Raw genomic sequence first — 22,825 nt, 5'->3', positions numbered from 1 at the left:
ACATTGAGTTATTTTCCAAGCAGGGATTGAAGCATTTTATTCCCGCTGGCTGCAATACTGCACAGTATATATATATAAACTGCATTACAATTCATGAATTTATGCCATCTGGTAGACACGCGAAGCATTGCAGCCTATTAAATCCTAATCATTATCATTTAACAGATCAGCCGCCCATCAGCCAGGCATGAACCCAGGCTGGGAAGGCAAATGCAACGGGGCTTGTCAGAGGTTAGGAGTGACGCATTCCAGGTATCTGCCAGGTACATACCGGGTATTTGCTCGAATAAAGTGTGTCGGTGCAGTACATTTGAAGAATTTCATTTGCCATGCAAAATAAATGCCTTTCACATGTAATGAACTTCACATCAGTTATTGTCACAGAAGATGTAGTGTTTCCTGACAACATGTATTGTGTGTGTTTTAAACTATCAGCTAGTAGTTGTTAGGTTACAACAACCTTTAATTCATTCTTCTTTCACACTGAGTCGAAACATCATTGTTACTTCAAGCATCATCTTTTAATTGGACACAAATTATAAATTATGGAAACATGTTATGTGTTACACTATGAGAACAACTATCATTATAGTGAAAACAAAGTGAAAGTTCCATGGCAGTTAAGAATGTCTTTCTTTCTTTCTTTCTTTGTAGAACCAGATGTTGCCGCTCAAGGACAAATTCACTCAAGTGACCATGAACTTGTTGACACTCGTGGATTAACCCAGCATTCAAGTCCTCCTGCTCGTGACACCTACTCAGCTATTGCAGCTTCTGAAGAATGAATCTTGGGTGAAGAAAATCGGCACCATTCAGAAATGATGTCAGTGCTTGAAAGGATGCTGTCACTGCATGAAAGGATGCATGAAAGGTCAATATCAGAACTGTCACAAATTCAAAAAGTCATCATCCAAGTTCCTAAAGAAATCCAAAATGTAAACAGGACATTACAAGCACTAGTTCTCAATGTAAGCCAATCAAATCAGTTGCGGAGTACAGCAAGAAAACAACAATTTCACTTTACCCCATCAGAGGATGGATCTTTACATGCTGCTACTTTTTCTCCTGAGTCATCAGTTCTTCATTCCCCAGTTCTGGATGATACCGGTACAGTAGGTGCAAGTTCTGTGCAGGTCCTGTCAACATCCAACCGCTTACATGTGTTCAAAATATGGAACCGACACCTACAAATGAGACACGCAAAAGAAAGTTAGGGCAACAATTACTAATAACCAGCTTTTGGGAAAAAATTAAAACAGCAAAACAAGAAAGTGCTCCACCATCACTCTTGCAATGTTTATCAACTGTTTCACAACTGCCACAGCCCACACCCAGTGCCCCTGAAGTGCAACAGCCCACACCCAGTGCCCCTGAAGTGTAACAGCAACACTTCGTGCCACTGAAGTGCCACAGCCCACACCCAGTGCCCCTGAAGTGCAACAGCCCACACCCAGTGCCCCTGAACTGCCACAGCCCACAACCAGTGCCACTGAAGTGCAACAGCCCACACCCAGTGCCCCTGAATTGCAACAGCCCACACTTAGTGCCCCTGAAGTGCAACAGCCCACACTTAGTGCCCCTGAAGTGCCACAGCCCACACCCAGTGCCCCTGAAGTGCAACAGCCCACACCCAGTGGCCCTGAAGTGCAACAGCCCACACTTAGTGCCCCTGAAGTGCCACAGCCCACACCCAGTGCCCCTGAAGTGCAACAGCCCACACCCAGTGCCACAGAACTGCCACAGTCCAGTACAAGTCGTACAGTTAAGGCCAGAGTACTTGGCAGAGGGAAAAGGCAAACACAACAGCCAACAAGCAGGCTTGTGACTCGCTCTCAAAAGGATAAACAAAAATAAAGAATCACATTCACTAAATTTGTTGGTGTCCTGGTGTTGTTTAATGCAGACTATTTCATGCATAGTGTATGTATGATCCTGTACAGATGCTTGATAACATTCAAGTATGTCCTTGTACACATGAATGTTTAGAAATGCTCACTGACTGAATGAAGGCATATTTGATAACATATGAGTATGTATTAATCATCAGTTGATTAATGGTACAACATTATTACACACTTGGCATGTTAATGGAAGATGTCATTCACTTAGCTCTTGTTCAAGATGAGATGTATGTGGGTTATTTTGGTAATGTAGATAGTCATTTCATGCTAATATTATTGTCAAACAACTTTAAGTAAGTACCCATAGAACAGCATACATTTTTATGTTATGTTTTCTGGTGTCTTAACTCTGTAAGACATTACTTACCTTAATCTTCTTTCATAGTTCATAATGTTGGCATGTGATCATGTATGATTTGTGGTTACAATAACAGATCTGTCAGTGTGTATGAATATATCTGTAGTCTCTCTGTATCTCTATCTATATATGTATACACACACACACACACACACACACACACACACACACACACACACACACACACACACACACACACACACACACACACACACACACACACACACACACACACACACACACACACACTGTGTGTGTGTGTGTGTGTGTGTGTGTCTGTGTATTTTTATATATATTAAATGATATATATATATATATATATATATATATATATATATATATCTGCCACTGTTGTCAGCAAACAGGCCTTGTGTTAATGAGATATAAATGTTAGGCCACTTGCTAAAATTATGGTATCAGTATGATTGAGCCCCTAATTCACTCAGCTGTATTAAACTTTGAATATGATTACAACAAGGCCTACTTACACACATCAATGACTTTAGTTTTGCACTCTATATATAATATATATATAATCAGAATGAACAGTACAGGCCTTCATGGCTGCAAAGAGGCCTTGTTTGCTGTTAAATACAACTTCTACACATCTGACTCAATTAGGCCCTCAAACATACTCACCCAGTAATGTTATAAACTGTAATGAAGTGTTAAGACAATTAAAACAAGGCCTGTTTGCTCACAAGGCCTTCAATGTAGCAAGATAAAGATTATGAATATATATATATATATATATATATATATATATATATATATATATATATATATATACATATATCTCAACTGTAAATATTACTGTATGTTCATTTGCATGTCTTATATATACACACACACACACACACAGACATATATATACATACTATATATATATATATATATATATATATATATATATATATATATATATTATATATACACACACACAATATATAGTTAATTATATATAGATATATATAAATATATATATCAACATATATATTTATCTAATTATATATATATTTATATAGATATGTATATCTATGTATATATCAAGAGAGACAAACAGAGACAGTCAAAGAGAGAGAGAAACAGAGAGAGAAAGAGAGAGAGAGAAAAAGAGACAAAGAGAGAGATGTGTGTGTATGGTTAAATCTAGCTAAGTGTAACCAGAAATCTGTTCATCATAGCACTGTAGATGATTTCACACACATTGTTATTTTAATTAAAAGAGTCAAGTTGATTTGCACATGTTGATTGCCTAAGCCGAAAGTAAAGTTTCGATTCTTGTGAAAAGAGTATCTTACCCAAAGAATTTCAGTCAATTATTGTAACAAATTTCTTGTTGGAGAAAACCTAGGCGTATAACTGCTAGGTTGTATTATAACCTTGGAACAAACCGCGAAGATAACATGTAACTATTCACGCATTCAGCAAACATCCGTATGCGTTCAACTTAGACACTGTACACTTGAAGAGAGAAGAAATGGTAGAAGCTTCCACATTGCACAGCCATCCATGTAAATCATACAAATTTATGATTTATGAAGCAATTGAATCAACGCCAGAGAAAAGGGCAACCGTGGGCAAAATCTATGACTTGATCCAAAAGAAATATCCATACTACCAAGAACATGACAAACAAAGAAATTTTAAAACTTCTGTACGATTCACTTTATCCGCAAATGAATGTTTTGAGCGTGTCCATGATCGGCTAGATCAACGATATGGATGCTGGCATGTTGCGCCATCATTTAAACTTACCATGAAACATGTAACATATCTTCTGTTAAATAGCATATTTTTGCCTAATACCAGTTACACTGAAGCCGCACCGACTGTCGCGTCTGCTGATATACCTGCACCCTCCATTCATCAAGACCAGATGCAAGATGGACATAACTACTATGATATGTATCCAAACTTATATGGGCAATACCAATGTGGATGTGAAAACAACCAACAACTGTACGTACCTCCGGACGTCTTGTTTGAAGAAGCCACTGCAGATCCATATGACGCCTTCATGGAGATGTGTGTGATTCAGGATTCAACGGTTGCCTCAACCATGGATGATACTGTTGTGCCTTCCTGGAGCGAGCAGTTGCAGCCAAATCAGTTTTGACTTCTACAAGAATGGTAAATACAAATTTCGTTATGCCTTTACTCAAATTATATATGTGTACATTAATAATATACACCATTTGTTAGCCAAATGAGTGTATACAGCTTAACATTGCAGACAGCCTTACATGTAGCGTGCACAAAGACATTATTTCCTCTAACAATATACTACATGACGAACCATTAGTACACATTGGTGACGGAGTCCTAAATCATAGATGCTTATCGCTCTTAAAGTATCATTTCAACATGTTACACTAACTGTAACACACACACCTCATTGTTTAGCATTCAACATATAAAAACAAAGTGTCGCCCACATATGACGTGGGAACCTGGTCATGTCCCAAGGCGTCCTTTAAAAGGTTACCGATGCAAGCCCCACCCCCAACTGACGTGCGCGCATGAAACAGTATTGGCTGTGCCCGTAGCTTATTGTTACGGTCAGTGCAGTGTGTCATGCGCGCAGGGCGGTGCGTGCACAGCGCTGGAGGCCAATGTTCATTCAGTGGGAGGGGTGTTTGCGTGCATTTCACGGTGCCTTAACATGACGTCACATGTATTTTGTTCGCTCATTGGCTGATCGTCCGTTTTTGCCGTGGGCACATGTCCGTTTACAAAGTTTAGATATGTACCTGTGTTGAAGTGAATTTGTTTCGTTTCCATATCATAACTTTCAGCCATGATATGCGTAATGCTAGCAGCACCATGGAGGGACATGTATTGAACGTACAGCGTACACATCGTTTTGCGCATGCGCTAAGACTTAGTCCACACATTCGTGACGTGCGCGCGCAACAGACGTTGTGCGCGCACATTATTATGTATACAGGCACCGGAACAAACATATCAGTAGTCATGCCAGCAACGCGATTTGAAAAATGAGACAGTTCTGTATCTGTAGTTTTATCCTTGCAGTTTAAACATATACGTAACTTATGCGTGAATATCCACAATCATATAGAGATGTGTTAAGCGTTGTCATGCTGAGACATATTTAAATGTGCCATCTTTGAACATCATGTGTTTGCTGTATTTCACAGATTTCGAGGATGAATACATGGGACCAATGTATGATTTCAGATGGGCCAATCGTTATATTAGATGATTGTGACGACTAGCGAACAACTATTATAATAAATATGTAACAATGCTTTCAAAGATTGGTGCGCAGATTAACAATCACTACATAATGTTATCCTATTGTGCAAATATTTACTATGCACTTAATTATCATAATGATGTTGCTAAGCACTGAAGTTAGAACTTCTATTGATATTTTTTTCTTTTCTACTAACATTATATGTATTGGCATGTGATATATGCAACCAACATTATCACTCAGCAAACAAATTAATCTACTATATATTATAATCTCACGTGTGACTTGTCAAAGAATGTAAATGCTACATAACAACTCATAGACATTGTATCTGAACGTACACAATAACAATAGGGAGATGATAGAAACTGTTTAGTCGTGTGAATGTTATATTATCACCTAAGTTGTAGTGGTAACCTAACATGCATGAGCTAATGAATGTTAGGTACAGATCATTAAACCATGAACATTTGTGTGTACATTTAATTCACACGAGTAACTATAGTTTAGTGTTCTTAGTAAACGTTCAACACATTCATAGCTAAGTGAGGCCGATGATAAAAGCAACATTATTATGTTGGTTTATATTATTTCTGTTAGAAATACATGCATCACACAAAAAATACAACACACACACACACTATGTTGCTGAAATGTGTGCGTATGCAAATGTCCACTTCATTTATGTTCATATGTTGACAGTAGTTATAAAGGATCATGATCATTATGAATAACTAACGTGAATGAAATAAAACTTTGATTAACTACATTGTCATTGTGTTGAATGATTTAGGAAAAGTTGAGAATACAAAGAACTATACTTTGGAATGGTGTTAACATTTTGACAAATGTTAGATGAACGTCAAATCAACACACATTTTTGACTTATACATACACATGTGACAATGTAGTAATCAACATGAAGATGAAGTGAGAGAAGAACTAATCACATACATTGCAATGTTAATGATGTTTAACACATTTGGGTCTTTTCATACAAACATGCATTCAGTGTTTACTGCGCTCATGTGCATGAATGTATGTTGTTAGGTTGGCAAACTTACATGTTATGTAATGTCCGTAATGATTTGAAAACACAATGCACAATAACCTCCACGTGTAGATAAACGCACGGACACAATACAGAAACGACATGTTTCAATTGTCACATCTTTTTCATTACGTTATGTCTATACATCCTGTAACTATACCTGTATCGAGGTTAGCACATCTTATGACAGATGTGAATTCAAATACATACCATGAGCAGTCCTTGGAGTGATATACCTTGAAAAATAAAACATGAATGAATATAAATCATTGTCATGACATGTTCATTAAGGTAAGCAACACACAGAAGTGACAATTTTGTTTGTGATATGAAACAAAATCTACAATACGTCAAATATGATCTTAAATAGACAATAGTCTACACATCATTGTGACACACATATCACACTCCTAAAGAAAAATTGTATGTAACCATACTGCACTAGCTATTGGCTATCGACATAGTAGGTTTATTGTGTATGCATAACCAAAAAGAGCATGTACAGAAAATATAGATTTAGTACACATTATTTCCTGACGTACAAACAACACCTTTTAGTGGTAAGAAGTATAATACAACTTGTTGATGAATGACATACCGGTGCCACATGCAATTGTCCACACAGCAGAGAAGAGAAAGGTGTGAGAACCATATTCATCTGTTTCCTAAGTGAATGGTATTTGGACATATTGAGAAAAAGAGTGGTGGAGCACTGCTGAAAAAATTAAAGGGCTGGAGGCTGATAGCAAGTAAAAATGCTTTCATTTAAGGCATGAGTAGACCAGGCATTTTTACTTGCTATCAGCCACCAGCCCTTTAATTTTTTCAGCAGTGCTCCACCACTCTTTTTCTCAACTTGGATTCATCATACCGGAAGGAGGCACATTATATCTATCCAGGATGGATTCGTGAGTTATTCAATATTGTTATTGCAGTTCTACTGTTTATGGCTATACATTGTCTCATGCCTAGGGATTGAGGGGTGCTGTCCCACAAGTGGGTGTGGGGTGTGCTCTCTTCAGTGAGTGTACATTTCACACACCCACTGTGGTGCCTTCATACCATTATACATATATCCCACACTATGGCTATCAAGTGAGCATTCAATGCCTTTTTACTGCACATAAAGTTAACTCTTTCCTGGATTCCAATGCTATATTGCACAATACCACTAAGACATTTGTAGCACCTAACAGGGATTCATTTCCCATATCCACAGTATTTGAACACATGTATTTATCATTACAATGAATTAATACATCTATGTAGTACTATGAACATATATGTATTTGCTTACATGAGAAATAGGTGTTTATGACATTCCGACGTGTCTCCACACCACTGGCTGTTTGCTCAGTGTCAGCTGGTAAATGTACAGGATGCTCCTCCTCCAAGGCCTGACGTATGTCTGTTTCTAAATTATTGCGGAGTGCCAGATTGTGCAAAATGCAACATGCAATTATAATATCTGACACTTTAGCAGACTTATATTGAAGGTCCAAAATTGCCTTCTTCGAAAGCATGGAAGACTGATGAGTTTCTCAGGATAGAGGAATCGTGACTGGAACCAGGGAATTTGGCTACCACATGCATAATCTTCATCGTGGCATCGCATACCACCTGTACATTCAGGGAATGGTAGTGCTTACGGTTGCGGTAAGCATGCTCACTCTGACTAGGCGGGATCAAAGCAACATGGGTGCAATCTATTGCACCCATCACACATGGTATCCCGGCTATGGTATAAAAGCCATTCCTGACTTCAAGCCACTCTGTGTGCTCTGTAGGAAAATTAATATAATTCCTAGCGCGTCTATTCAGTGCACATAGAAACTGGGTAAAGGCCCGCGAGAATGTAGATTGCGAGACCCCGCCCACTATGCCCACAGTTGTCTGGAATGACGCGGAAGCAAGATAATGTAATGAGCACAGCATTTTTTATTTTTTTTCAAATCTTTTTATTAGATTCAATTTTAGCATACAGATGAACTTTTCGTACATTTTCTGTTACATACATATTTTATCATCGTATTTTCTATAAACAATGCTCACAATATATATATTATTTTTTTTCCAACATAACTTAAATCTAATGTCTTTTTGCATTCTCATTCTCAGTTTTTCCTATCGCAATAGCTTAAGGTCATTCCATTTTGGTTTTTCCAGTTTTGGTCACCTTACGTCCTCCCTATGTCTTTCCATTCTTAGCTATATTTTCCGGTTCAATGCCTAACTACTTTAACGTCAACCTCTAACATAACTTGTCGTGTTGGTACTTTTTTATTCTCTTCCTTCTCCCCTTCCCCTCTCTAGTGTTTGTTGTCCTGTCCTGTCCGTTGTCCTCTTGTCTCTGTCCTCTATGAACCAATCCCACCTCTGGTGAAAGTCTTCCTTTGTTCTATTACTGTCTATGCTTGTCTCCAGTTTGTCTATCGTCATTAGTTTGTACAGTATGTCTTGCAGTTGATCTATTGAGGGCTGTTGTGTTTGTAGCCAGTTTATCATGATAGTCTTTCTTGCCGCTAATAATATAACCTCAGTGGGTCTGGTCACCAGTCTGCACATTTGTTTGCCTTCTGTCCAATTCTCTATGTTCGTGAACAGCATAGGTATTGGGTCTTTCTCCCAGGAGATTTTTATTTTTATTTTCATGTATTCTAAGACTTGATCCCAAAATCTGGCTATGTGTATGCAAGTCCATAGGCAGTGCTTAAGGTCTGCTTTGGGTGTCTTGCATTTATGGCAGAACTTGGTGTCTTCTGTCCTAGTCTTTATCTGTCTTATGAATGCTATGTAGGCCCTACCTGTATGTGTGATTTTGTATTGCATTTCTCTCCATGTCTCTGACGGTATAATCTTTTGTACCCTGTGGATCCCCTGAATTAGTTGTTCCATACTCTGTATCTCTGGGAAATCTTTTTGCCATGCCCTGAGTGTGTTTGCGTGTGTGAGCTCCATATCTTGGTCTCTTATAATGCTATATAATTCTGACAGTTTGCTTTTTTCTTGCGCCTTCAATTTAAAGTAGTCGTCTATTGTGTTGTTTTTTAATACAGTTATTTTGCAGTTTGTTAATTTTTTGCAAAAGCTCATTAACTGTGTGTATGAAAATGCGTGTGTGAGATTTTGGGGAATGTCCCATTTTTGTGCAAATTCTTGGAAAGTCATATATTCCTGTTTGTCTGTATGTATCACCTGTTCCAGACAGCTGGTGCCTTTTTTTTCCATATTTTGAATGTTAATTGGGTGTACCCTGGTATAAATTTGGGGTTGTCCTGGATAGGTATGTATTTTGAGATTGTGTAGGAGAGATTAAACTTCTTCCTAACCGTTTTCCACGTTATTATGGTGTCTTTTATTAGGACGTTGTTTCTTTGTGTTACTGGAATGTCTCCCCATTTTGTGTGTAATAGCTCTCTCAGGGGGTATTCTGGTGAGAATTCTTTTTCTAGTTCTAGGGAGGAGTAGTGATTAGTATCCTTTATCCAGTCTCCTACATGTCTCATTATGCTTGCTAGATTGTAATTTCTAATATTTGGCAGATTGATGCCTCCCATTTCCTTTGGTAGCTGTAGTTTTTTTTAATGCTATCCTGCTTCTCTTATTTTCCCATAGGAACATTGACATAGCTCTATTTACTTCAGTTATGTCCCCATGTTTGATGAGCATGGGGAGAGTCTGCATGGGGTATAAGAGTCTGGCGAATGATATCATTTTAATCGCGCTCGCCCTCCCAAAGAGTGACAGGGGTAGTGTCTCCCAGTTTTTTAGTTCTTGCACAATTTTTTTTATGATTGGTTTAAAGTTGTTATCGTATAGCCTGGACATCTCTGCCTCCAGCATTATCCCCAGGTATCTAATGGGTTTCTTCGTTACTTTTATTGGGAATTTATATGGTTTTCTTGTGTCTGGGGGTTCTTTAATGTACATCATTTCTGTCTTGGATATATTTATTTTAAAGCCTGCAAACGACCCAAATATCTCTAATTGTTGTAATATCCTTTGGATTGATTCATCCGGGATCGTCATAAACATTAGGATATCATCAGCAAACATTGACAGTTTCAGTTCGTTTTTGTTTATCATGATTCCCTTAAATTCCTCCATTTGCCTTAGGTATATTGCTAGTGGTTCTATTGCTAGGTTAAATAGCAGGGGTGACAGCGGGCATCCCTGCCTCGTCCCTCTATGTAGTTGGAAAGTGTCTGATAGATGTCCTGCTGCCATTATTCTAGCTTTGGGTGTATTGTACATTGCCTTTATCATGTTGCTAAAATTTCCCTTTATTCCGAATTTGTCTAACACAAAGAACACATGGTTCCACATTATGTTATCAAATGCTTTTTCCGCGTCAATTGTTACCAGGGCCGTGTTCCCTATTTTGTGTAGCCGTACCCATTCTATGGCCGTGAGTACTTTTCTGATATTTTTAACTGCGGATCTTCCCTTGACAAATCCCGACTGGTCAGGATGTATCAGGGACGGGAGAATGTTCGCCAATCTATCTGCCATAATTTTGGTAAATATTTTGGCGTCTTGGTTGATTAGGGATATTGGTCTGTACGATTCTGGTTTCAAAGGGTCTTTCCCCTGTTTATGGATTATCATAATGTGGGCCATTTCGCTTGTTTGCATGAATGTGGATTCTTTGAGTGCCTTGTGATATATTTGTTGTAGCGGTTCTATCAGATCCTCTTTCAGGATCTTATAATATTCCCCTGACAGGCCATCCGGGCCTGGGGCCTTGCAGTTTTTAAGGTTTTGGATTGTGTCCTTTATCTCTTTTTGGGTTATTGGGGTATTTAGGTTGTCTATATCTTCCTGACTTATTTTTGGTATATTAATTTTTTTGAAAAAGTTTTCTCTTGCTTCTATGTTCACCTCTCCTTCTCTATAAAGTTTGCTATAGTATCCTTTGAACACCTCGTTTATTTTTTTTGCGTCTGTGGTTATTTCTGTCCTTTCATAGATTCTGGTAATAGGTTTAGTTGACCTAAAATTTCTCATGAGGTTTCCCAGTAGCCTTCCCGTCTTGTTCCCATGTCTGAAAAATTTGGCTTCTTTTATTGATTCTTTCCCCTTTTCTTTTTTCTCTAGCCATATCTCGCATGTGGATTTTTTCTGATTATATCTTTCTTTATTTTGGGGTGTTGGGTCTGTTTTGAATTCTCTAAATGCATTGCTTAGTTCCTTGCTTGCTTTGCAGAATTCCTGGGTTGCATATTTCTTCCTTCTAGCTATATATGCTATGATCTCCCCTCTGATTACTGCTTTTGATGTTTCCCAAAAAAGTATGGGGTTCATCTTGTGTTCCTGGTTTGTGTTTTCAAATCGTTCCCATGCCACTTTTAGATAATTGACAAAAACCTCGCTGTTACTCATGTAGTTTGGGAATCTCCAGATGTTCGGGCTTGCTCTACCTATTCCCACGTCTAGGTCCATGCGGACCATCGCATGATCGGATATGATGATCTCTTCCATATCTACAGTATGTGTGCTATTTTGTTCAGTAGGTTTGGTGTGATAAGGATTGCATCTATTCTTGAAAATGTATTGTGTACATTGGAGTAAAAAGAGAAATCTCTCTCCAGTGGGTTGAGTGTTCTCCATCCATCCACTACCCCTATTGCTGTTTTAATCAGCTGCATATTTTTTGTTTGTATGTTGTCTGTGGATTTGCTACCCTTTAGACTTGATCTGTCCAAAAACGTGTCCTGGACTGCGTTCCAGTCGCCCCCCAATACAATGTTTCTGTGTTTAAATCTCAGTATGTTGTTAATTATCTCTTGGAAGTATTCAGATTTATGGTCGTTTGGTCCATATACGTTCCCTAATAGGTAATCCGTTCCTCCACTTCTGACTTCTGCTACTTCTAATCTTCCCTCCCTGTCTCCTTTTGTTTTAATTATTTCTAGGGGGAGATTTTTATTTATGAGTATGGCTACTCCTGCTTTTTTTCCTACGGCCGGGGAAAATATACTATGTCCTACCCAATCTCTTTTGAGTTTGCTGCTTTCTTTTGAGTCTAAGTGTGTTTCTTGTAAAAAAGCTATGTCTGCTTTCTGTTTTAGAATATCTGTTAGATAGTTTAATACTTTTTTGCGTTTTATGGGGTTGTTAAGTCCTTTGACATTCCACGTTATTATTCGTGTATGCATTTTATATCTGTCTGTTTTGGGTACATTCTGTGTGTTCGTTCCTTATCCCTTTCTTGGTTCTTATTAATTGAGTTTCCCAACACTCTTTGTTTTTTTTCCTGACCCGGCCTGTCAACATGATCTCTGCCAGAGATCTCTGCCAGTAGTTATTAACTTGTAACTTGTAACTCTTAACTTAACTTTTTAACTTGTTAGTCTTTTCTTGACTGCCCTTTTTTCCAGAGATGTATTTCTTCACTTCCTGTCTGTCAGGTGTGTCACTTAATATGTGCACTTTGTTATCCACGTCCCTGCTGGGTTTTTTTCTCCCCCTTGCATGTCTTTATGTTACTTGTATATTTGTTCTTGTGTGTTTTTTTTTTTTTGGCCCTCGGATGTTTTAGTCTTGTGTCTTGGTGGCTTTGTTTGTGTACGTCGTTGTTGGGTTATGTTGTCTCTTTTATTTTAGCTTTACCCAGTGTTTTCCCCTGTTCCTCTTATGTGTGGTCTGTGTTTTTTTTTTTTTTTTTTTTTTGGGGGGGTTGGTTTTTCCCTGTTTTTGCTGTTGTCTTTATCTTATTGTTTGTTCGTGTGTTTTTGTGTCTGTGTACCTTACGTCAGAAGCAACTTTTCTCGTCTCTGTCCCCCTTGGGGATCGTTTTTTTTTTTCCCTTCTGCTGTGCTTTGTTTCTCTCCGGATGCTGTCATTGTCTCGTTCTGTCTGGGTCTCCTGACTTCCCTTGCGGTATTGGTTACACATATTTGATAAGAAAAACAGTAATAAAACATATTTGGGTTAGTGCATGACATTAGCATATTGGTATAGCTAAACATTTGCTTCGTACCTCCCTCTCCCTTCCCAACCTTATCCCTCCCCTTTCCCTCCCTCCCTCTCACCCTCTTTCCCCTCCCCTCTATCCCCCCCTCCTTCCCCCTTCCTTTCCCTGAGTTAAGTAAAATTTACACATTTATTTATTTATTTATTTATAAAATATTTTACCAGGAAGTAATACATTGAGAGTTACCTCTCGTTTTCAAGTATGTCCTGGGCACAGAGTAAAACAAAATAATACATGGTTACAAATACAGTTACGTAAATGAACAAGGTATACATTATATACAAGACATTGCATGCACAGTTAAAGAAAATATATATTATGAGCGTATGAAACAGTTACAGACCAGATTAAAGTGTGAGACAGCCTTAGATTTGAAAGAACATATAGTCCGGGATATGAATGTAGTGGGTTTTTGTCCCTTTTTTTTTTTTTTTTGTGTGTGTGTGTGTTTGTAGTGGGAGTTCGCCGCTTCTGTGTTGGTCATCTTTACATCCGTCAGCCATCCGAGATTTTATATCCTCTGTGGGTATCCCCCCTCATTTCAGTCCTCCTCTCCTCTTGTCGCATGGTCTCGCTCGTTTCTTCCTCTGCCCGATGACATATCCGTCACATATTTTTCTGCTTGTTCGTGCGCTGTGAATGTCTTTATTCCTGTGTCTGTAAAGATCCTTAAAGTAGCTGGGTATACCAGGGCAAATTTTCTTTTTTGTCTGAATAAAGTAGTGCAAACTTTGCTGAAGTCTCTCCTTTTTTGCGATACCGCCACTGAGTAATCCTGGAAGATCATAATTCGCTTTGACTCATACATCAGTGTCTCTAGTTCCTTGAAGGCCTTGATGACTCTTGTTTTATCATTGAAGTTTAGGATTTTTGCTATTATGGGTCTAGGTTTGTTCTCATGTTCTGGTCTCATGATCCCCATTCTGTGCACTCTTTCCACCTGCAGCGTGTGCTCCGCAGCAAATCCCAATGGCCTCGGTAGCCATTTTTCACAAAAGTCTGCTAGTTGGTTATGTTTTACAGTCTCTGGCACTCCAATGATTCTTATGTTACTGCATCTAGACCTGTTCTCTAGGTCCTCTAGCTTTTCCTCCAGCATGATGGTTTTTTTTCGCAGCTCTTTAACTGTTTGGTTGGTCTCAGAGAGTTCATCTTCAATAGTGCTTATTCTTGTTTCTGCCTCCTCCACTCTGGAGGTGTGTGCACTTAGATCAGTTCTCAGCTCGTCTATAGACTTTCTGATAGTCTCATTGCTGCGCTCTAGTTGTGGCAGCAGCTCCCTGACTACAGCCTTAGCTATGATTTCATGGTCTGACCTTTTCTGTTGCTGCTGTCTGTCTGCTCTATCGCTCCTATCTGTGTCCTCGGGAGCTGCCTCATGGCCGTCGGCCATCTTGGATTCCTCCCTCCGTCTCTCTGCCTTGTCCTGCTACTGCTGCTGTGCTTTCGGCGCCATCTGACGGGACTTATTGAGGTATTTTTCCATGCAGTGGGTACCTCTTGCTTTGGGGGTCTGGGCTGGTGTCTCTGCTCGGGGTTTTTTGGTCCTGGTATGTCGCAGCTATCTCCGTTTTCCCCACGGACCAGCGGAGCTCAGTGCAGTGCGTCTTACCGCTCTGGCGCCATAACCGGAAGTCCAGCACAGCATTTTAACAAGCCCAGGGACTGCACGACCTCTGGCTGTCACAAAATCTAAATCTCCCCGTATCTCTTCATAAAGAGCAAAGATTGCTGCTGAACTCAAACGATAGCGACTTATAATCTCCTCCTCACTCATCCCATCTAACATGGTCCTCTCCCTGTACAAACGAGGATGAGTCACAACTTCTCTCCTCTCTCTTCTCCTCTCATCTCCTTGCCCTCGCCCTCTCCCTCTCCTCTCTGCGTCCCTGTCCCTGTCTCTGTCCCTTCCTTGGCCTGTGACATCCTCTCCATCAGCAAGCCTCTCCTCCAATAGAATCTTCCTCTGTCTCATAAACATTCGCATCATTTTCAGATCTGTAGCTGTCAATGTGCAGGTAATTGGCCTCCTTTAAATACCTATGTGATGATGTCAGGTGACTTGATGAAGTGCAAGGTGTTACATTAACATATCCAAGTAGTTAACTCCAAACGGGTATCCAGAACGAATTAAACGGATTATTTATGTGTGTTCACCAGGCAATCCTGATATTTGACAATGATGTAACGTTAAGCTTTGTACAAGAATTTATTCGCAAGTATTTATGGAATGTGTAATGCAGCTTCCACTTCTGAACGCAACACTCAGTCATCTCATTAGGATATAACCATGACATTGACGTTGAAAAAGTACGTTGCAACATGTCTAATTTGGCATGTTATTGTCACATGTTCACATGAACTAATTGTAAAGTGCATATGCATAATTTAATCCCATCAGGATACTTGCTATTGATTAAGTTTGAATCATGTAAAAATGAGTAACTATTATAGATGTGTGTATAACTTAGCATGAAGTGATTCTAATGCATGGTGTACAATGTAAACATGCAATGTTATTGAGTGTCCAATTGCGGACGTCATCAAAAGAGGGAGGTCACAAAGTACATGTAAACATGAAAACAAACAGCTACATTTACATTTGATCATGCGTTACACATTCAAAGGATTCTCTAATGTATACCAACATTAGTATACGCTGGATCTGTTAGATGTGTGAAATGTGTTACATCATATAATAAATTGAAGCACACTTAAGTAACATGTTTCATATTATGTGACCTGTTCCTTTAAGACAGGGTTGCACAACATACGGCCTGCGGGCTGCATGCGGCCCGCCTGGCCTCTCTGTGCGGCCCGCGATGAATCCGGCCGGGCGACAAATTAATTAATTAAATAAATAAATTTTAAAAAAAGTTTAAAAAAAATGGCGCCGATTCCCTGCAGTCCGGGCGCGCATGCGCAGGGCCCGCTCTCCCCCCCCCTCGCAACGTGGGATGGAGGGGAATCCTCTGCGGGCCCGCTCCCCCAACGTGGGGCGGAGGGGGAAGCAACACGCAGCTCCTCTGCGTGCCCGCTCCCCCCCCCTGCTCCCAACGTGGGGCGGAGGGGGAAGCAACACGCAGCTCCTCTGCGGGCCCGCTCCCCCCCCTGCTCCCAACGTGGGGCGGAGGGGGAAGCAACACGCAGCTCCTCTGTGGGCCCGCTCCCCCCCCCTGCTCCCAACGTGGGGCGGAGGGGGATGTAATAATTATTAAGTAATTCAGCTCCTCCTGCGGCCTGCTTCTCACCGCTTCCCTCCGCAGCCAGCTTCCCGCGTCCCCCACAAGCTCACCTCCCGTGCCCCCCCCCCCCCAGCACGCGCCCCCAAGCCCACCTCCCGTCCCGGGCAGCTGCCGCAGGGATATCGGGGGCAGGAGGGGAAAGCGTCCGGCGGCAACCTGCACCCACCCGGTCAAGGTAAGTCACTGTCACCCAGTCACTGTCACCCTGTCACTCAGTCACTGTCTCCCACCCAGTCACTGTTAGTCACTGTCTCCCACCCACCCAGTCACTGTCTCCCACCCACCCAGTCACTGTCTCCCACCCACCCAGTCACTGTCTCCGCCCCACCCAGTCATTGTCACCCACACTGTCACCCACCCAGTCACTGTCTCCCACCCAGTCACTGTCACCCAGTCACTATCACCCACCCAGTCACTGTCACCCTGTCACCCAGTCACTGTCATCCTGTCACCCAGTCACTGTCACCCTGTCACCCAGTCACTGTCACCCTGTCACCCAGTCACTGTCACCCTGTCACTCAGTCACTGTCACCCTATCGCCCAGTCACTGTCACCCTGTCACCCAGTCACTGTCACCCTGTCACCCAGTCACTGTCACCCACCCAGTCACTGTCACCCTGTCACCCAGTCACTGTCACCCTGTCACCCAGTCACTGTCACCCACCCAGTCACTGTCACCCACCCAGTCACTGTCATCCACCCACCCAGTCACTGTCATCCACCCACCCAGTCACTGTCTCCCACCCAGTCACTGTCACCTAGTCACTGTCACCCAGTCACTGTCACCCAGTCACTGTCACCCAGTCACTGTCACCCAGTCACTGTCACCCAGTCACTGTCTCCCAACCACCCAGTCACTGTCTCCCACCCACCCAGTCACTGTCACACACCAGTCACTGTCACCCACGCACCCAGTCACTGTTAAACCCACCCAGTCACTGTCGACCACCCACCCACCCAGTCACTGTCTCCCACCCACCCAGTCACTGTCTCCCACCCACCCAGTCACTGTTACCCACCCACCATCATTTACCCAAGGGGGAGAGTGATGTGAGGTGCAAGGGGGGAGAGTGATGTGAGCTGCAAGGGGGAGAGTGATGTGAGCTGCAAGGGGGGAGAGTGATGTGAGCTGCAAGGGGGGAGAGGGATGTGAGCTGCAAGAGGGGAGAGGGGGATGTGAGCTGCAAGGAGGGAGAGGGATGTGAGCTGCAAGGGGGAGAGGGATGTGAGCTGCAAGGGGGAGAGGGATGTGAGCTGCAAGGGGGGAGAGGGATGTGAAGTGCAGGGGGGGTGGGATGTGTGTGATGTGCAGGGGGGTATTGTGTGTTTGATGTGGAAGGGGGGTATTATGTGTGTGGGTGAGGGGGAGAGATGGGGGTATGAGAGATAGATGGGGAGTATCGCAAAGGTTGATAGTGTTGGGTTCTGGGGGAGATATGAGGATGATGATGAAGGGTGCTGGGGGAGATATGAGGATGATGATGAGGGGTGCTGGGGGAGATACTGTATGATGATGATGATGATGATGATGATGATGATGATGATGATGAGGATGATGATGATGATGATAGGTGCTGGAGGAGAGATGATGATGATGATGATGATGATGATGATTTTACCCGTGCGGCCCAATTTTTTTTTCCTTGGAGCAGTTCGGCCCTTCGCACTTTACGTGTTGTGCAGGCCTGCTTTAAGAGTTTACTATAGGAGTTTCCCTTGACACATCATAACATTAAGACTAATGTGACACGCAAATCATCATAACATTGAAAAGTACAATGTTGTGCCAATAATAAACGTAAGCGTTGACACGATGAAGTGATTGACATCGACACTGTAATGCCAAGCACATTTTTATTATGAGCAATAGAACGTAAACACTCCTATAATGTTATAAGTCCCCGCTCCATTGACTCCATTGATGTAGAGATGAGCTATTTTTTCTAAGTGCCGTCCCGGCAACCTTGCCGATCCTTCTCCCCTCCAACTTGCTAACTTTAGTTGGCGGGACCAATTGCAGATGAAATCTCAATTTTTGAGTGCCGATCAGCAACGATAAGCTGATCGGGACTACTAGAATACAGCCGATTTCAAAAAGTGCCGATAAGTGCCGATAAGTGCCGATAAGTGCCGATAAGTGGGTTATCGGCAGCCGCATGCCGATAAATTTTTATCGGGAAGAAAAAATGCCGATTTTGACCACTTATCGGCGCTTACTGAATCTCAAATCCAATTTTGGCGGGAAAATGCAGATAAAAGCCTTATCGGCGCTTACTGCATGAGGCCCTTAGTCTTGGTCCCAAATACCATTATTACAGTCTTGTCAGTGTTTAAAAACAATATAGCCTGAGATAGCCTGAGAGCTTGACTGCAATGACGTTGGTTACTCCATGCAAATCTGGTAAACCAAAAGGAGACTACAGGCGGCCCCCGGTTATCCAACAAAATGCGTTCTTGTAAATAGCGTCCCATAGTGAACAGTCATAAAGTGAAACACATTTTCTGCCCATTGGTTTATATTATAGAGTCAGATATGAAAGTCTAATACAGGCATACCCCGCATTAACATACGCAATGGGACCGGAGCATGTATGCAAAGCGAAAATGTACTTAAAGTGAAGCACTACCTTTTTTCCACTTATCGATGCATGTACTGTACTGCAATCGTCATATACGTGCATAACTGATGTAAATAACACATTTGTAACATGTTCTATAGTCTCCCTGCTTGCGCACAGCTTCGGTACAGGTAGGGAGCCGGTATTGTTGTTCAGGACGTGCTGACAGGCGCATGCGCGAGCTGCCGTTTGCCTATTGGGCGACATGTACTTACTCGCGAGTGTACTTAAAGTGAGTGTCCTTAAAGCGGGGTATGCCTGTAAGGCATTTTGGCGTTGAAAACCGCACTTTATTATGCATTATAAAGCGTCGGATATGCCGTTTCTCAAAAATCTGTGTGTGTACACTTACAAATAGATAGCCTTGTTTAAAAAAAAAAAGAACAATAGAACATGGATCTATGTATGCATTCTTATGTGGAATATATATAATATAAATATATATATATATATATATATATATATATATATATATATATATATATATATATACACTAGCTGAGAGACCCGGCGTTGCCCGTGATGTAAATCCCTAATACTTGTTTGGTGGCATGGTGAATCTTGGGTGGGTGGGGTAAATCTTGAGTTGGGGGTGAATCTTGGGTGGGTGGGGGGGGGTTGAATCTTGGGTGGGTGTGTGGGGGGGTGAATCTTGGGTGTGTGAATCTTGGGTGGGTGTGTGTGGGGAGGAGTGAATCTTGGGTGGGTGTGTGGGGGGGTGAATCTTGGGTGGGGGTGTGTGTGTGTGGGGGGGATGAATCTTGGGTGGGTGGGGGTGTGTGAATCTTGGGTTTTGGTTGGGGGGGTGAATCTTTGTGAATCTTGGGTGGGTGGTTGGGGGGGACCACCCAAGATTCGGGACGGACATTCTGTATTGACTGAGTGTAAGTCGCACTTCCCCCTCGCCACGCCCTGCGGGACATCCGTCAACCCGCCTCCAAAAGCCTCTGCAGGTGGATGGGGATCCCCGCCACCAGCTCCAGCGCCTCGGCCAGCTCTCCCACCTTCATGTGCTGGCTGCAGCCGGGCACCATGAAGATCTCCCCGCTCTCCTGCAGCAGCACACGCACCCAGTACCGGCCCTCGCCGCGGGCGGAGGAGCGGGCCTTCAGCAGGTGTGGGGACCAGCCGGGGAACGCCGTGTGAATCAGGGGGAACAGCATGGCCACTCTGCAATGACTTCTCGACAGAACCACCCGTGCTAGGCCGCACTGTGTACATCCTCAGGGGAGACGCGTCGCTAGGTAACGGGCGCATTGTGCGCACGCGCACTCCCGGCGCATGCCTGATACCAGAGGTGCAATGCACGGGACCTCCTGGCAGTATTGCGCATGTGCGGAGGGAGTCTGGGGCTGTAGCAAGATTCACCCCCCCACCCCCCCCCCCCTGTCCCCTGCGCATGTTCCCCCCTCTCCACCCCTCCCAGATGCTCCCGGCGGTCCCCGCTGAGGGGATAGAGAACGGGGCCTGCGGGTGTTGAGGAGTAGCGGCGTGTGCTCCTTTCACCTCCCCTCCTGAGTGAAACTGGAGGCTTTCCCCCAAAACGGAGCCTGCGACGGAGGAGCCAGCAGAGGCGACAGTCACGTTCCCCCCTCACCTTTGTCGCCAGGTGGCCGCGGGGTGAGGAGAAGAGGAGAGTGGCCGGGCGGTTGTGCGTCTTAGTCCCCCCCCCCCCCATCCCACGCGGAGTTGTGTCGGCGGCGGCGGGTGAGTGTGTGGCAGTTGGGTATGTGAGGTTATAGAACCACTTAGGCCAATGAGAGGCGTGCGGGGGCGGGCCGGGCCACGGACCAATCAGATTGGCCAGAGGCTGAGTGACAGACCAACGGACCAATCAGATTGCCCAGAAGCACAGCAAACAAACAACGTTTTCCGTTTTATATATTTATATAAATATAAATATATATATATATATCTATCTATATCTATATAGATAGATATATATATATATATATATATATATATATAGATATATATATATATATATATATATATATATATATATATATATATATAATGTAGCCCTTTTCCCCTCTAGCATGAAGGGACTACTGGTGCTGGCGTTACCTGTAGGCTCACAGAGAGCTGAGCCTCTGCCCCTGGGAGCCTGGGTTAACAAATATATAAAGTGACAGCGCCTCCACCTGCACAGGAACCCAATTATATGAGATAACCCCGAACAGGAACCAATAATAACAGCTCACAGATTATGCAATAACCTTTTACTGTCATATATATATAAACTAGTCAACACAGAGGATATAATAACTCTTCTGGTTACAACCATCACAGTTATCACTAGCCACGCAGGGCGTTGTCCCACCACCGTGTACCCCACACCGTGTCCACAATACCAGAAGACTCAGTCATTTCACCCTCTGAGTGTCCCCAAACGATACCCTCCCTTCTAGGCGTGATCAGCGCCTTACTGTACAGTAGTGTTGGTGCACATTTGGTGAACAGGTACCTCCCGGGTGTGTCCACACCTGGGCGCGCTGACAAGGAGCGGGAAAGGGATCCGCCGATCCTGCGATATCCTCCGCCGGCCGAACACCTCCCACAAAAGTGACCCTTTGCTGTGATATCCGCTCCCTCTCTTCAGTCTGGTCCCAGACTGCAGATAACGAGATGTTCCAGAAGCAGCTGTAGCCCTAATCTGGCTAACCACTAAAGGCAGGGTCCCTAGCTATTGGGGCCTTCCCTAGAGCAGCCACAATCTAGGGTGAGTTGGGCCTAGCTGCACCTACACACCTTCACCTCTGAGTCCCGGCTCCAACTGCCTTCCTTGTTTAAACGCGCGGAATGTAACTGCCTCTGCAGAAGAACTCTGCGATTGGCTCCCTGGTGTCATGTGTCACATGCCTGCTGTAGTCCCTTGCAGAGCTTTCTAACATTGGCCCCGCGTGCGCCTGCTCCACTGCGCCTGCGCAACCTGACATCGCTGTCGCCCTTGCGCATGCGCAGCTTTACTCAAGATGGTGGCGCCCTGCAAACCCGCCTTTCACCATTATCACCCAGCACACAGCACTTCCACTGCAGCAAGGGATTCTGGGAAATGACATGCAAATGAGCACACATAACCAACCCCACACTGATGAGACCCATTAAGGGCCTCGAAACGGCTGTCTGTGGGTGGTTTTACTGGCTATGCATCTTAACCCTGGCTGTGCTCAAAGCTGTGACCATTCAGCAAGCTTAAGCCTATAGGGAACCATGTTAAAAATTGTTTTGAAGCAAAAGGTGGCACTGTGTGCTCATTTGCATGTCATTTCCCAGAATCCATTGCTGCAGTGGAAGTGCTGTGTGCTGGGTGATAATGGTGAAAGGTGGGGTTGCAGACCTGTCTAAGACATGCACATGAGCATACAGTAATATTTCCATTTGATATATATATTTTCCAGGCAAAAGGTGACACATTGTGTACTCATTTGCATGTCATTTCCCAGAATCCCTTGC

The 22,825-nt window shown here is 42.9% G+C and overlaps 1 long non-coding RNA gene across 1 annotated transcript; it reads right to left on the bottom strand.

The window, feature by feature from the left end:
• Nucleotides 1-520: 520 nt before the first annotated feature.
• Nucleotides 521-22,134, bottom strand: LOC142500925 (uncharacterized). The gene is made up of 5 exons (XR_012803357.1): nt 21,837-22,134; nt 6,741-6,766; nt 4,230-4,381; nt 1,025-1,184; nt 521-848 (listed from the first exon to the last, which is right to left on the bottom strand). It is a non-coding gene; the product is annotated as an uncharacterized LOC142500925 (long non-coding RNA).
• Between the last annotated feature and the right edge of the window lie 691 nt (nt 22,135-22,825).

Source organism: Ascaphus truei, chromosome 8, assembly GCF_040206685.1.
Source record: "Ascaphus truei isolate aAscTru1 chromosome 8, aAscTru1.hap1, whole genome shotgun sequence".
Classification (NCBI taxonomy): domain Eukaryota; kingdom Metazoa; phylum Chordata; class Amphibia; order Anura; family Ascaphidae; genus Ascaphus; species Ascaphus truei.
The sequence above is the reverse complement of the archived record's forward strand: the minus strand, read 5'-3'. Positions and strand labels throughout refer to the sequence as shown.